Source organism: Bos mutus, chromosome 1 (genome assembly GCF_027580195.1).
Source record: "Bos mutus isolate GX-2022 chromosome 1, NWIPB_WYAK_1.1, whole genome shotgun sequence".
Classification (NCBI taxonomy): Eukaryota; Metazoa; Chordata; class Mammalia; order Artiodactyla; family Bovidae; genus Bos; species Bos mutus.
In genome coordinates this window covers 123,764,468-123,779,941 of record NC_091617.1, presented here as the reverse complement: position 1 = coordinate 123,779,941, position 15,474 = coordinate 123,764,468, and the positions used below count along the sequence as shown (strand labels likewise).

At 38.1% G+C, this 15,474-nt stretch overlaps 1 long non-coding RNA gene across 5 annotated transcripts in view; it reads right to left on the bottom strand.

Annotated features, from left to right (window-relative positions):
* Positions 1 to 2,163: 2,163 nt before the first annotated feature.
* The window catches only part of LOC106701264 (uncharacterized), a 54,259-nt gene continuing 40,948 nt past the window's right edge, over positions 2,164 to 15,474 (bottom strand). For 3 of the 5 annotated variants that reach the window (XR_011465009.1, XR_011465013.1, XR_011465010.1), the window contains one exon: positions 2,164 to 3,049. This is a non-coding gene — a long non-coding RNA (uncharacterized lncRNA). Of the gene's footprint in view, positions 3,050 to 6,857; positions 6,970 to 11,187; positions 11,204 to 15,474 lie in introns of those variants that run through there. The other 2 variants (XR_011465011.1, XR_011465012.1) reach the window with 2 other exon arrangements.

Sequence of the window (15,474 nt, the reverse complement as noted above, 5' to 3'; positions counted from 1 at the left end):
AGCAAGAGAATATAAAATCTACTTTGAACCTGAACTTCATGCCTCTCCCTCGAGCCGGGGGTGTATGGGGTATTGTAGTTGTCTCTACCAAAATAAAGATTCAGGTAGGTTTTTAAGAAAAGAAAAATGCAGGCTGGAGAGAAAGTCACACCACTATATTCATTACATGTGACTCTCAAAATTCTCATTCACTGTGAATTAAAAAAAAAAAAAAAGGAAAAATATCCCCAGGTCTGATCCTTCTTGGTAACTCCTACCTCTCTGAGAACCTCTGCCTAATAAATTGTGAACTTCTTATCTGTTGTGACTTCCCCAGGACTTGGATAGTGCCAGGAACACAGTAGAACTCAAGAAGAATTTGCTTTATTGAATTCATTTAAATTAAGTTTGGAAAGAATAATTAGGACAAAAGGGAAATCATATTTAAGCAAAATTTCAGGTTAAATTTTTTAGCTTCAATTTTATCTTTGGATATTGGGGGACTAGGCTAAATCAAATATCTGTGAAGGAAAACAGGAGTCTCTTGGATAGATTAATAATTAAAAATAATTAGAGGGAAGAAACAGATATCATTATCATTTCTTTCTTTCATGAGGCTTTTGTTACACTCTACTAGGGGAATGGTTGGGTAGGATGCTGATTGCCAACAGCAATAGGCAGTATGGAATATTTGATGAAGGGATTAAAGTTACAGAGGGTATAGTCCACCTCTAGCCCAGACCCCAGATGACAATTACAGACAGAATTGTGGTTTTCCGAGTTGGAGAGCAGGTCAGGAAAGCAGCTCCATCAGAATGCTGTCTTGAGGAACTTATTCCATTCACATTCTGTCCCTTCTCAAAAGCAACTTGGAAAGCAAAAAAACCCTAGACCATACAAAGTATAATTATTATCCTTCCAGACTCTGAAGTCCATCTTGCCTGTGCAGATACATTACAAAAAATCATACCCTTCGGGCTTTTCCCAGAAACCATCTGTTCAGGGAATACAATGTTCCACTTGAGCAAGAGCACGTGGCTTGGTGGCTACAGCCCTGTGGCCCACTGTCAAAGGAAACATCATTCATTTTCTTTGACTAGACTGAGCTAACCATAGGGAAGTGTTGTGGAGATCCAGATTCAATCCTAGGCTGGCCTTAAACATACTACTTAGGAGAGAAAGCCTAATAAAGCAAACAGTGATCAATGGTGAAAGGTGTGTAAGTTCTACAGACATTAGATTCTAAATATCTTGACAAAAGTATCTTTCTAATTTGGTCTCTTGGTCCGCTAACAATGAACTCAGAGAATATAAAGTTTCTTTTTATTAAAAAGTTCTTCATGCAGAACAGCTATGCTGTTCAAGTGAACTCTAGGCAAAGAGTAAATAATATCATAATAACTAACAAGTCCTGAGGTGTTCCTAAAGTGTTGGAAGATATTTTTAAAAATCACTTTAAGAAATCATTGCTAGATGCCTGAAAGTGATATTTTATCGCTATTATTATTATCAAATATATAATCACTAGTCTGTTTTATTGGAGAAGGCAATGGCAACCCACTCCAGTACTCTTGCCTGGAAAATCCCATGGACGGAGGAACCTGGTAGGCTGCAGTCCATGGGGTCGCAAAGAGTTGGACACGACTGAGCAACTTCACTTTCACTTTTCACTTGAATGCATTGGAGAAGGAAATAGCAACCCACTCCAGTGTTCCTGCCTGGAGAATCCCAGGGACGGCGGAGCCAGGTGGGCTGCCGTCTCTGGGGTCGCACAGAGTCAGACACGACTGAAGTGACTTAGCAGCAGCAGCAGTCTGTTTTATATTCCTTTGCCTCAAACTAGTCCCCAAACAGCAATCATTCCATTTTATATATTTGTTAACAACAACAAAAATAGACAAAAAAAATGTCTTTAACAGGCAAGATTAATATATGGTGGTAGAAATCAGAATGATAATATGAGAAGGATGGGTAACAACAGGAAAGGAGCAGAAGAGAAATTTCTGGCAGGGTAGAAATGTCTATACCTTGATCTGGTGATGGTTACAGAGGTTTATATGTTTGTAAAAGGTCATCAAGCTTTCCCTTTAAGATTTGTGTATTTTACTGCATGTAAAAGATACCTTAATTTAAAATATTTTAAAAATACATATTTTGCTTAGGTGAAATCCTAGATGTAGATGCTTTTGGTTTCAAAAATTTATTTTATTTGTAACAGCATAAGCATGAGTACTACATGGTACATTTTGGAGGCAGCATTTTCTTCACACACGGTCAAAAACTTATATTGAAATTCTCATCACATTCTACACAGTAAATTAATTCATGAGGTTGATTAATATCCCTGGAAAGTAATAGTCTTTTAAGGTAAGTTTTCTTTTTTTTTCTTTTTTAATGGAAATCTAAGGAAATTCTGCAACTCCAGCTAATTTTGCTGCAGTTTTGTGGCAGTTAAAATATGTTTTTGTCTGTAGTCCAAACACCATAAAATCCTACATCCCTAAGATTATAATCCTGTGGCTATGATTATGTCACTGGTTTTAATATAATGCTTTCAATATATTTAGATTTTGAGAATAAATCTAAAATTAGAAGAGAAAAATAATATACGCTACACCCAAAATTTTAAACACAAAATTCAGTGTTAGGATCAACTCAAAACATTTCATTTTTTTTTTTATTCACTCTTAATCCTGTCCTCCCCTACGCCAGTTTACTCAAAACACAAAATCTTAGGACATAAACCCCTCCACATACAGTTATTTATTCAGTGCTAGTAGAAGGCAATGGCACCCCACTCCAGTACTCTTGCCTGGAAAATCCCACGGGTGGAGGAGCCTGGTAGGCTGCAGTCCATAGGGTTGCTAGGAGTTGGGCACGACTGAGTAACTTCACTTTTACTTTTCACTTTCATGCACTGGAGAAGGAAATGGCAACCCACTCCAATGTTCTTGCCTGGAGAATCCCAGGGACGGGGGAGCCTGGTGGGCTGCCGTCTCTGGGGTTGCACAGAGTCGGACACGACTGAAGTGACTTAGCAGCAGCAGCAGCAGCAGTAAGTTCCTAGGCACTGGGGCAATAAAGGAAAAGAAAGTAATGGCACTTTCCCCAGAGAATTTACAATCTAAATGAGGAGATAGAACAGCTCATTTTAAAAATATTACTATCAAAAAACATTTAAAATTTATTTTATCATTATTACCATTTAACAAAACATTATAAAAATATATCATATATAGTGGTGTGCTGGTAAATATTTAGCAACTGGCTGTCCAGGAAAATAAAAAAAGCCTTTATTTGCAGCTTTTGCCAATTTCTATCCTGTAAATATTTTCACCATGGCCTGATATCAAGATACTAATGTGAAATCAACTGGCTGGCAAAATTTCTCCAATTTTGACCATCTGCTGTCATGAATTGGTATACACCAATTCTGGTACATGACTGCTTCAGTATCTAGTGAGAATGCAAATTATTTCTGTAGAAGCTTCAAACCTTGTAGAATTGTCAAAGAAACTCACTTTATTAAATATCTACTAAAAATCAAGTACTGTGTTAGATATTAGGAACAAAGATGACTAATTATAGTCTTTGCCCTCAAGGATTTTATAATCCATGGGAGTGGAGTTATATAAGTAAACCACTGGCTATAAACACATACAATGATTAAATATTATGGTAAGGGAAATGTAAAGGAGGGAGCAAGCAATTGGATCATGGGCCAGGAATGCTTCCAAGTGGAGGTAATACTTGAGTCAAATGTTGGTTTTAGGCAGGAAGTACTTATTTTCAAGCACTACTGGTGACTTGATCTCAGCAGGTCTAACAGTTCGAGGTGGGCAAAAGTTATTTACCAGATTATTTGGGGAAAACCCTTTTTAATTTTTCCTTATAAATCTGGCCAAAGGTAAGAATTTTAAATATTCATATCAACAGATAGATGCCAAAAATAATCAAGTTCACTTGATAGTAGCAATTTTCCTAGTGATTGAAACCAAATATTTTAATACTTTTACCAGCACTTCTTAAAATAAGTTCCACGGAGTGTTAATAAATCATGTTCAAAATAAAATTTCATGATTAAGTAAACTTGGGAAAAATTTAATGCAGGAAGTTAAGCTGGTTAGTTATTGCAGTACTTCCCAGTGGCTTTAATCTGCTTCTGTGCATTGTGATCCTTTAGGAGCAGGTTAAAATATGACTCATTTCTGCAGGGGATATTCCCAACCCAAGGGTTGAACTCAGATCTCCTACATTGCAGGTAGATTCTTTATCACCTGAACCACGAGGAAAGCACCTCCCACACGTAGTATGACTCTTTTACTGAGATTCACATGATTAGTGTTCCAAGAACTGGACTTCGGGGTATATTAAAGTACAAACGACACATTAAAAGAGTTTTAAAGGGATTTTTTTTTCAACAACCGATCCTTTGTAGACACATAGCTATTCAAGCTAGTAATCTAATTGTCATTAAGATGGCATGAAAAAAATCACTGCTTTAGTTCTACTTCACCATCTCACAATTATATCATGGGCAGTATAACACCTGACAACTGAGAGTAATTTAAAATATTTCTAGAATAGTAGTAAATGTGGTATCAAGCATGAATAAACACAACACCACTTGTTAAGCCCTAATGGCATTTGGTGAGGTAATATAACAAACCTGTGGCTTTAAATCTTGGTCCATTGCCAGTATCAAGGTTGAACTTATGAATAATGAGTTTTTTCTATGGTAGGAATTTCCATAATGGTTCTTTTACTCTCATTTTCCATGGGGTAGCTTTTGGTATTATCTTTATAAATTCCTTCCTTATTTACTTTTTAAGGTATTTCTTGAAAGTGAAAGTTAGTAATTTATTTGTGTCCAACTCTTTGTGACCCCATGGACTGTAGCCCACCAGGCTCCACTGTTCATGGGATTCTCCAGGCAAGAATACTGGAGTGGGTTGCCATTTCCTTCTCCAGGGGATCTTCCCGACCCAGGGATCAAACCCAGGTCTCCCACATTGCCGGCAGCCTCTTTACTGACCAAGTGTTCAGGAAAGACACTTGGAGTCCTCTAATAAAAAATCCACCACCCACCCATTCCCAGGGTTACTCAAGCCATAGCAGATGTATCAGCTATTTTCTCAGAATCAGCAGGAAGTTGTCCTGAGAGAATATATATAGAAGCAAGACACTTGTGTTTGGAGAAGAGGGGAAAGACCTGTGCACTGTTTGGATTTCACTCGGAACAGAGCAGTCCAGGTTTGGTAGGCAGTGACTTATCTGTGTCTGTGTGAGACACTCCAGAGTTGGAAGAATTTCTCCCTCCTTCTAGCTTCTTATCTCCTTACTGGTGTCACCCAAATGTCCAGTGATGATGTAGTCTGTTAAGGTCAGCCTCCCCAGGGACAGAGAATGGAGAACAAGGAAGTGAGGGCCCACAAAGAATAATCAACACACCTTCAGGGCCAACTAAACAGTGACAGAGGCTGCCATTTTGAAATTTCTTCTCCCTAATTTATGTTGACAGATGTTTATGTATTACCCAAAACAGAATACATCTAGTATCTTCAGAGTGTGTAGACCTAGGCCAGACAAATACAGCATACTGTTGCCTGCTTTGGCAAACAAAGCTTTATTGGAATCCAACCATGCACACCAACTCTACAAAGGCAGCATTAAGTATTTTCAGGAGAGACTTTAGGCTGGGAAAGCCTAAAATATTTACTATCTGGCCTTTGATAGAAAAGGTTTACCAATCCCTGGTATAGATAGTCCTTTTACTTTTCAAATTTTCAAAAATGTTTCCAAAGTGACTTTAAGTTTATATTCTTAAAATCAGATTTTCTCTGTGAAAAGATTCAGGTTATTTCATACTAAAAAGTAAATTATAGTTAAGCCTGTGTAATAGCTAGGCTAGCATATGCAGCTGAAAAGTGGGAAAATAAAATGTTTGTTTTGAAAATATCCTTTTTTAAGATCAAAACATCTGGATATTTCCCAAGACATCTGGAACACCAACTGATTGGCTCATTTATATTTAGCCAGGTGCATTTTGTAAACACTAGCAGTAAAAATTAAGCATTATAGGTAAAAATAATAATTTCATGTAACATTTTTGTACAAAATACTTCATATCGGCTTTCTTGTTTTCTTAAAATGCACCAAGAAGTATGAAGTCTATAAATCTGCCAGAGACTTTGGAGTATTTAAAGAATATGATATTGTCTTTTTTATTCGATCATGGATTCTCTATAATCTCATTGTCTGAATGATAGAAGATATCATCATGAGTTTTTTAAAAGGCCTCAAAACTTAAACAATGTATTTTTCAGTAACTATGTAGTAGAATATCAGCAAAAGGTATGAGAAATTTCCCTTCTCTGAACAATTAAACTGAAATAAAACTTGTTCCTTGGTTGCTCAGTGTCAGCTCTTTTGATGTCAGAATTGCTACCGGTTAGAGCCAAATAGATTGTCATTAAAGGGTCTGGGGCTTTGGAGCCAGACTGAGGTTTTATTGCTGGCTCAAATTCCTTTTAGGCTGTTAGGGCCTAAGTTTCTACTTAAAAAAATGAGGATAAAAATTTTATTGATGAAATAGTATATACGGTGCCTGAAAAAGAATAATAATAACAATAAAACAGTGGCTCCCATTTATTGACTTACTATGTGCAGGTCACTCAACTTAGTATGTCATATACTTTACATCATGTAATCCTTACAAATGCCATAAAAGTAAGTACTATTATTATATGTCATTCAGAGATGAGTTAACTGAAGTATTAACTTCTAATTTTCAAATTCTACCCTGAGAAGGGTAGTTACCAAACATTTACTGCCTGGAGACTTGACATTGTCTTCTCTTAAGGTTCAGAGGGGCTTACCTAGTGGCTCACAGGTAAAGAATTTGCCTGGAGTGCAGGAGACATGAATTCAATCGCTGGGTGGGGAAGATCCCCTGGGGGAGGGCATGACAACCCACTCCAGTACTCTTGCCTAAAGAATCCAATGAAGAGAAGCGTGGCAGGCCAGTTTAAATTGTTTGCAAAGTTACACACTTTATAAGAGGCGGAGCTGGGGTCAGAGACTAGGAAGAACCCCCCACTACTTCCCAGGGCCATTGACTTTAACCTTTACTATACTACCTCAGCAAAAAGTAGCTATTACTAGTATCATTACCATGGACATTAGTTTAAGAAAATAAAAAATTAATACACTAAAAATATGCATATGTTAGAAACTTCACAAATGTAATTAGGGAATCTAACAGTTTCATGTATAACCTTTTGAATTGAGAGCATCTACCTTTGTACTTCACTTTGCACCCTTATGGCAGAAAGTGAAGAGGAACTAAAAAGCTTCTTGATGAAAGTGAAAGACAGTGAAAAAGTTGTCTTAAAGCTCAACATTCAGAAAACGAAGATCATGGCATCTGGTCCCATCACTTCATGGGAAGTGGATGGGTAAACAGTGGAAACAGTGTCAGACTTTATTATTTTGGGCTCCAAAATCACTGCAGATGGTCATTGCAGCCATGAAATTAAAAGACACTTACTCCTTGGAAGGAAAGTTATGACCAACCTAGATAGCATATTGAAAAGCAGAGATATTATTTTGCTAACAAAGGTCTGTCTAGTCAAGGCTATGGTTTTTCCAGTGGTCATATATGGATGTGAGAGTTGGACTGTGAAGAAAGCTGAGTGCCAAAGAATTGATGCTTTTGAAAAGTGGTGTTGGAGAAGACTCTTGAGAGTCCCTTGGACTGCAAGGAGATCCAACCAGTCTGTCCTAAAGGAGATCAGCCCTGGGTGTTCATTGGAAGGACTGATGCTGAGGCTGAAACTCCAATACTTTGGCCACCTCATGCGAAGAGTTGACTCATTGGAAAAGACCCTAATGCTGGGAGGGATTGGGGGCAGGAGGAGAAAGGGACGACAGAGGATAAATTGGCTGGATGGCATCACTGACTCGATGGACATGAGTTTGAGTGAACTCTGAGAGTTGGTGATGGACGGGGAGGCCTGGCGTGCTGTGATTCATGGGGTCGCAAAGAGTCGGACACGACTGAGTGACTGAACTGAACTGAACCTTTATACTGAATTGCAAAGTAAATATGAGGACAACTTCTAAAAGTTAAAATAGAGCCAAGCACTCCACATCTGAATCCACTTTCCTACAGCAATCTTTCTATAGAACAGAATCTGAAATTTTGTATTCCAAAGTTGCATTCACATTTGCAGTAGATATCTTAAATAATGTGTGTTGCCGAAAAGTGACAAAGTCTGCAATTATATCATATCCAAGTTCTAAGAAAGAAAGGTGCAGTAATGTTTGTGAAAAAGCATAGTGACATATGCACTCTATGCCAGAAAAAATCAATTTGAGTTCCTGGTTTTTGTATCCTCACTTCTAAATGTCAGTCAGAGCGATATGCAGAAAATATGTAGCTTGCCTGGCTTTGCCCTTGCCTAAACAGTCTCGGTCAACATCGAAATCAGACTGATTATATTCTTTGCAACCAAAGATGGAGAAGCTCTATACAGTCATCAAAAACAAGACTGGGAGCTGACTGGGGCTCAGATCATGAACACCTTATTGCCAAATTGAGACTGAAATTGAAGAAAGTAGGGAAAACCACTAGAGCATTCAGATATGACCTAAATCAAATCCCTTATGATTATACAGTGAAAGTGAGAAATAGATTTAAGGGATTAGATCTGATAGACAAAGTACCTGATGAACTATGGACTGAGGTTTGTGACATTGTACAGGAGACAGGGAGCAAGACCATCCCCGTGGAAAAGAAATGCAAAAAAAGCAAAATGACTGTCTGAGGAGGCCTTACAAATAGCTGTGAAAGGAAGAGAAGCGAAAAGCAAAGGAGAAAAGGAACGATATAAGCATCTGAATGCAGAGTTCCAAAGAATAGCAAGTAGAGATAAGAAAGCCTTCGTTAGCAATCAATGCAAAGAAATAGAGGAAAACAACAAAATGGGAAAGACTAGAGGTCTCTTCAAGAAAGTTAGAGATACCAAGGGAACATTTCATGCAAAGATGGGCTCAATAAAGGACAGAAATGGTATGGACCTAACAGAAGCAGAAGATATTCAGAAGAGGTGGCAAGAATACACAGAAGAACTGTACAAAAAAGATCCTCACGACCCAGATAATCACGATGGTGTGATCACTCACCTAGAGCCAGACATCCTGGAATGTGAAGTCAAGTGGGCCTTAGAAAGCATCACTATGAACAAAGCTAATGGAATTCCAGTTGAGATATTTCAAATCCTGAAAGATGATGCTGTGAAAGTGCTGCACTCAATATGCCAGCAAATTTGGAAAACTCAGCAGTGGCCACAGGACTGGAAAAGGGCAGATTTCATTCCAATCCCAAAGAAAGGCAATACCAAAGAATGCTCAAACTACCGCACAATTGCACTCATCTCACACGCTAGTAAAGTAATGTTCAAAATTCTCCAAGGCAGGCTTCAGCAATATGTGAATCGTGAACTTCCAGATGTTCAAGCTGGTTTTAGGAAAGGCAGAGGAACCAGAGATCAAATTGCCAACATCCGCTGGATCATGGAAAAAGCAAGAGAGTTCCAGAAAAACATCTCTATTTCTGTTTACTGACTATGCCAAAGCCTTTGACTGTGTGGATCACAATAAACTGTGGAAAATTCTGAAAGAGATGGGAATACCAGACCACCTGACCTGCCTCTTGAGAAACCTATATGCAGGTCAGGAAGCAAGAGTTAGAACTGAACATGAAACAACAGACTGGTTCCAAATAGGAAAAGGAGTATGTCAAGGCTGTATATTGTCACCCTGCTTATTGAACTTATATGCAGAGTACATCATGAGAAATGCTGGACTGGAAGAAGCACAAGCTGGAATCAAGATTGCCAGGAGAAATATCAATAACCTCAGATATGCAGATGACACCACCCTTATGGCAGAAAGCGAAGAGGAACTAAAAAGCCTCTTGATGAAAGTGAAAGAGGAGAGTGAAAAAGTTGGCTTAAAGCTCAACATTCAGAAAATGAAGATCATGGCATCTGGTCCCATCACTTCATGGGAAATAGATGGGGAAACAGTGGAAACAGTGTCAGACTTTATTTTTGGGGGCTCCAAAATCACTGCAGATGGTCATTGCAGCCATGAAATTAAAAGACACTTACTCCTTGGAAGGAAAGTTATGACCAACCTAGATAGCATATTGAAAAGCAGAGATATTACTTTGCCAACAAAGGTCCATCTAGTCAAAGTTATGGTTTTTCCAGTGGTCATGTATGGATGTGAGAGTTGGACTGTGAAGAAAGCTGAGTGCCGAAGAATTGATGCTTTTGAACTGTGGTGCTGGAGAAGACTCTTACGAGTCTCTTGGATTGCAAGGAGATCTAACCAGTCCATCCTAAAGAGACCAATCCTGGGTGTTCATTGGAAGGACTGATGCTGAGGCTGAAACTCCAATACTTTGGCCACCTCATGGGAAGAGTTGACTCATTGGAAAAGACCCTGAAGCTGGGAGGGATTGGGGGCAGGAGGAGAGGGGATGACAGAGGATGAGATGGCTGTATGGCATCACCAACTCGATGCACATGAGTTTGGGTGACCCCGGGAGTTGGTGATGGACATGGAGGCCTGGAGTGCTGCAATTCACGAGGTTGCAAAGAGTCGGACATGACTGAGCGATTGAACTGGACTGAACAGAAACAGTCTCAGACTAGGGATTAAAACTCCTATCTGAATAGACCTTCTCCCCTCCTACTTTTTTTGTTTGTTTTTAATCCATCATCAGATTTAAGGATGGTTTGAATTTCTGCAAAGAAATGGCATATAACCAACAACAAAAAAACTGCTTCAAAAGTTTGGCTTTTATTGCAACATTTGGACAAGTTTTGAAGAAGATGTCTTCAAACAGTTAAAGTGCTCCAATAAAATCAAAATTTTCATCTACCAACTTTCAACAAGCTATTTCCTGCAAATTCTGCAAAGAAACCGTTCCATACTCTGCACTTCAGCTGGGGACAGAAAACGTTAGAAATGTGAACAGCTTCTTCAGTTTTGTCTTTTCATCATTCCATTTTTTCCACTTGTGTTTAACCTCGAATTCGATCCTTTTTTTGGGTTACTCACTCACTGGAGAATTTCTGAACAAATGAGTACGCCGCCTGGTGGTGAAAGGTGTTTATCAGCCATTTACAAAGAATTGGAACTTTCCTGGATCCTTTAAGAAAAAGACAGTGCCTTTGATACTTCTGCTTGCATGACCAAGTATTCAACTTATTTGTTTCAATTAGAATTAAAGTCAAGTATTGTTCCTTACTATTATTTAATCTTAGTTTTAGCTGGTCAGTATAATGAGCAGAAAATCGTTGTTCAGTTGTGTCCTGCTACCCCATGGACTGCAAAACGCCAGGCTTCCCTGTCCTTCACTATCTCCCGGAGTCTGCTCAAACTCCATTCCATTGAGTTGGTACAGCCATCCAACCATCTCATCCTCTGTCGCCCCCTAGCAGAAAATAGCTAGAGAGAAATAAAGGTCTAGACCCTGAAGGATTCCTGTCTTTCTCCACTTTAGGGACCTGTGGAGAACTCAAGACACAGCACCCTAATGCAGCCACTTATTCAGAAGTCAAGCTGAGAATGTACTTCATAGGCCTTAAAAACAGTCTGAATTTTGCTTTTCTTACTCTTGGTACAAGATTTGATAGCTTAAAAATAGATACTGCTGCTGCTGCTGCTAAGTCGCATCAGTTGTGTCCAACTCTGTGTGACCCCAGAGATAGCAGCCCACCAGGCTCCTCTGTCCCTGGGATTCTCCAGGCAAGAATACTGGAGTGGGTTGCCATTTCCTTCTCCAGTGCATGAAGTGAAAAATGAAAGTGAAGTCTCTCAGTCGTGTCCGACTCTTCAGGACCCCATGGACTGTAGCCTACCAAGCCCCTCCGTCCATGGGATTTTCTAGGCAAGAGTACTGGAGTGGGGTGCCATTGCCTTCTCCAAAAAATAGATACTGAAGAATTTAAATTCTAACTTCGTTTGGAAAATCTATAATGCACAATAACTCACCTAATTTTTATGATTACTAATAGCTTAAAATGCAAAATTAAATTTATTCTTAAGGATAATAGACTGTTTTATGGGAGCTTTTTATAGCTGATGATAGAAGAGATTAAATTACCACTTTAACAGTGAATTGTTTTAAATATTTTAATAACATGCTGATTTTTACAAGAGAACCTTAACTGTTCCCTAATCAGTAGATAGGTTGCAACATAAAATACAGGATGCCAATTAAACTTCAATTTCAGGCATATAATAAATTTTTTAGTATAAGTATGCCCCCTACAATATTTGGGACATGGATTACTGAAAAAAGCTTCTGTTTATTTAAATCTTATAAGTAAATGGGAATCCTGTACTTTTATTTGCTAAATCTAGCTTTGAATGATTTTCAAGAATTCAGTTGACTATCAACACCCTTTACATTCACCCATTTATTCATTCTGGAGAAGGCAATGGCAATCCACTCCAGTACTCTTGCCTGGAAAATCCCATGGACATGGACAGAGGTGCCTGGTGGGCTATAGTCCATGGGGTCCCGAAGAGTTGGACATGACTGAGCGACTTCACTTTCACTTTTCACTTTCTTGCATTGGAGAAGGAAATGGCGACCCACTCCAGTATTCTTGCCTGGAGAATCCCAGGGACAGAGGAGCCTGGTGGGCTGCCATATATGGGATCACACAGAGTCAGACACGACTGATGCAACTTAGCATCAGCAGCAGCATTCATTCATTCACTCACTCATAAATTCATTTAATAAATATTTGAGTACTTTCTATACTATTGTCAACATGAGGAATAGTTTTGCAAACATCCCCTAACTTATACATCAGTGGTTCTCATTTGTAGTTGTCATTGTAATCAGCGGGGGAGCTTTTTCAAATATGTTAATAGAGCCCTGGATACAACCATCTAAGATTTTGAATTACCTGTTCTGGGGTATGACCTGGATATTAAATTTTTGTCACCTCCCCAGCTGATTCTAATGTATGGCCAAGGTTGAGAATCACTGCTATAGATGGAGACAAACTGTTTCTTAGTCTTCATTTTTGCAACACCTACATCTGCCACCAGGTGTGCCCATTAATGCTTGATTCACTCAGCATATCAACTCTCTTCATACATGCAAACTGCATTCAATTTTAACTAATTGAGATTTTTCCAAAGCAAGATAACTTTTAAAGAAAGTATTATGTGTTTTTCTATTAAACTATTTGCCTTGATTATAAAACTATGAATATTTAAATAAATACATCTCTGCATTCATTCAAAAATATTTATTTCTGCCTAAGCACTGGGCATTGTACAAGGCATGGGATGGAGTCATGAAAAAGACAAAGCTTTTCTTGCAGGAGGACAGACAATATGAAAACAAAAAATAAATACTTTCTATGAAGAAAAAGAGACAAAGAATCAAAAAAATATTAAGTAGTGGAAAAGGATAGCATTATAGATAGAGCAATCATGAAAACCTTCCCCTGGGACATTTTATGAGATGAAGGACTGAATCTGCAAAGATATCCAGTGATTAGTAAAAGAAATAGCATGTAGGAAGGCCCTGCTGCTGCTAAGTCACTTCAGTCGTGTCCAACTCTGTGCAACCCCATAGACAGCAGCCCACCAGGCTCCCCCAACCCTGGGATTCTCCAGGCAAGAATACTGGAGTGGGTTGCCATTTCCTTCTCCAATAGGAAGGCCCTGAAGCCAGAGCAAACTTGGTGTATTTTTAGGAAGAGTTGGAAGGAGAGTGTGACTGGAGCAATGGTAGTGGGGTGAGTGATATAAGATGGGACTAGACAAGGGTATGTAGGTCCTTAGGCCAAGGTAAAGATACTGGGCCATATTCTGGGCTGTGGGGCAACATTCACAGTCTAATTTACATTGGAACAATATCACCGTGGCTTCCATGTAGAGACTGGATGGTAGGATAATGGTCTGGTAGAAGTAGGCAGACATTTAGGAGACTATGATGGTGACTTAGACCAGGGTGGTAGCTGTAGAGGTTTCAGGACATAGTTGGATGCAGTATGTATTTTGAAAGTAATCAAACGGCTCTTGCAGATAGGTTGGATGTAAGGAGTAAAGGAAAGAGGAAATAAGAATGTCTGAGATTTTAGCCATCTACTAAGATGGGGCTAAAAGACTGACACAAGAGTTCTGTTAAGACCAGGTTAAGTTTAAGGCACTTAAAGGTCATCCCAATGGATAGGTAATAATGGCATATATGTGTATTTGGAGCTTAGAAGAACAATCAAGGCTGCAGATATAAATGAGATCATCACTAGTACATGGAAGGGTACTTTTTTTCCCCTCAAGTTTAACTGTTTTTAAACAAAGTGGTTTGGTCATTTCCTTTCCTACTTTCTTTAGGAGTTATACCTTGACCTTCTCAACTACACTGGAACCTGATGACTTGTAATCTTTTACTACAGAAAATATGTATAAAAGGAAACGTTGCCCCTGCAACTTTTTAAATTTCCCTGGGATGAACACAAGAGTAATTGTGCAAATTATATTGGATGATGCATGAGGCCATTTTAGAGTATGACTAAAAAAACTTTCTGATGACTAAGAAGTGATAATTTTCAGCTGTAACTACCTTTTTTCTTAAAATTGTTTTTTCATATATTTTAATATTCAAACAATCCAGAAGTATCTTTAAATAGTAAGTAAATTATACACAAAAATTAGATGTTTTATACAATTATATATTTTAGAAAGAATTTCATATAAGTAGCATTATTTTTTGATAGGTTAAAATGAGAATTGTAATACATCAACTAATCTGTATTATAATATTTACTAGGGAATATTCAGTTAGCTAAGTTATTAGAAAGCTGAGTTATATTAGAAAAGAAAGGATTATGAGTTTCATATTTGCCAATAAACTAGTTATATGACTGAATACAAGTTGTTTAGCTGCCTGCGAACTTTGTTTTCACATTTGAAGAAGCCTACTTCTAAATCTATTTCTAAAGTCTTTTGATTAAATGAAATAGTGTATGTAAAAATATTTTATAAATATAAAATTGTACATGAAAGAAATTATAAATAAATCATGGACTATTGTCCACTTTCTTGTCTATTAGCAGATATCATATATATCTAGTACTTAAGAACTCAAGGCAGATGGCAATGATGATAACCTTGTTATGATAAATTAGTCACAAAGTATTTTAAACTCAAAAATTAAAAGTCTAAAATTTTTACTTTTTTAAACTTGCTTTTCTGATGGTATTAGTTTATTTCTTTTCCTTGAGTTGTTAAGGTGACTGAGTTTATCTTTTTCTGCCCTCTATCCTTGATAAGGATAAATGAGGTATTTGAGATGGTGAAATTAAGGAGTAACCACTGATAGATGGGTAAAGAAAACTATAAAGAATTCAGATAAGGCACACGATAGACTGGAACTCAGCTCTCCTTCAAAAT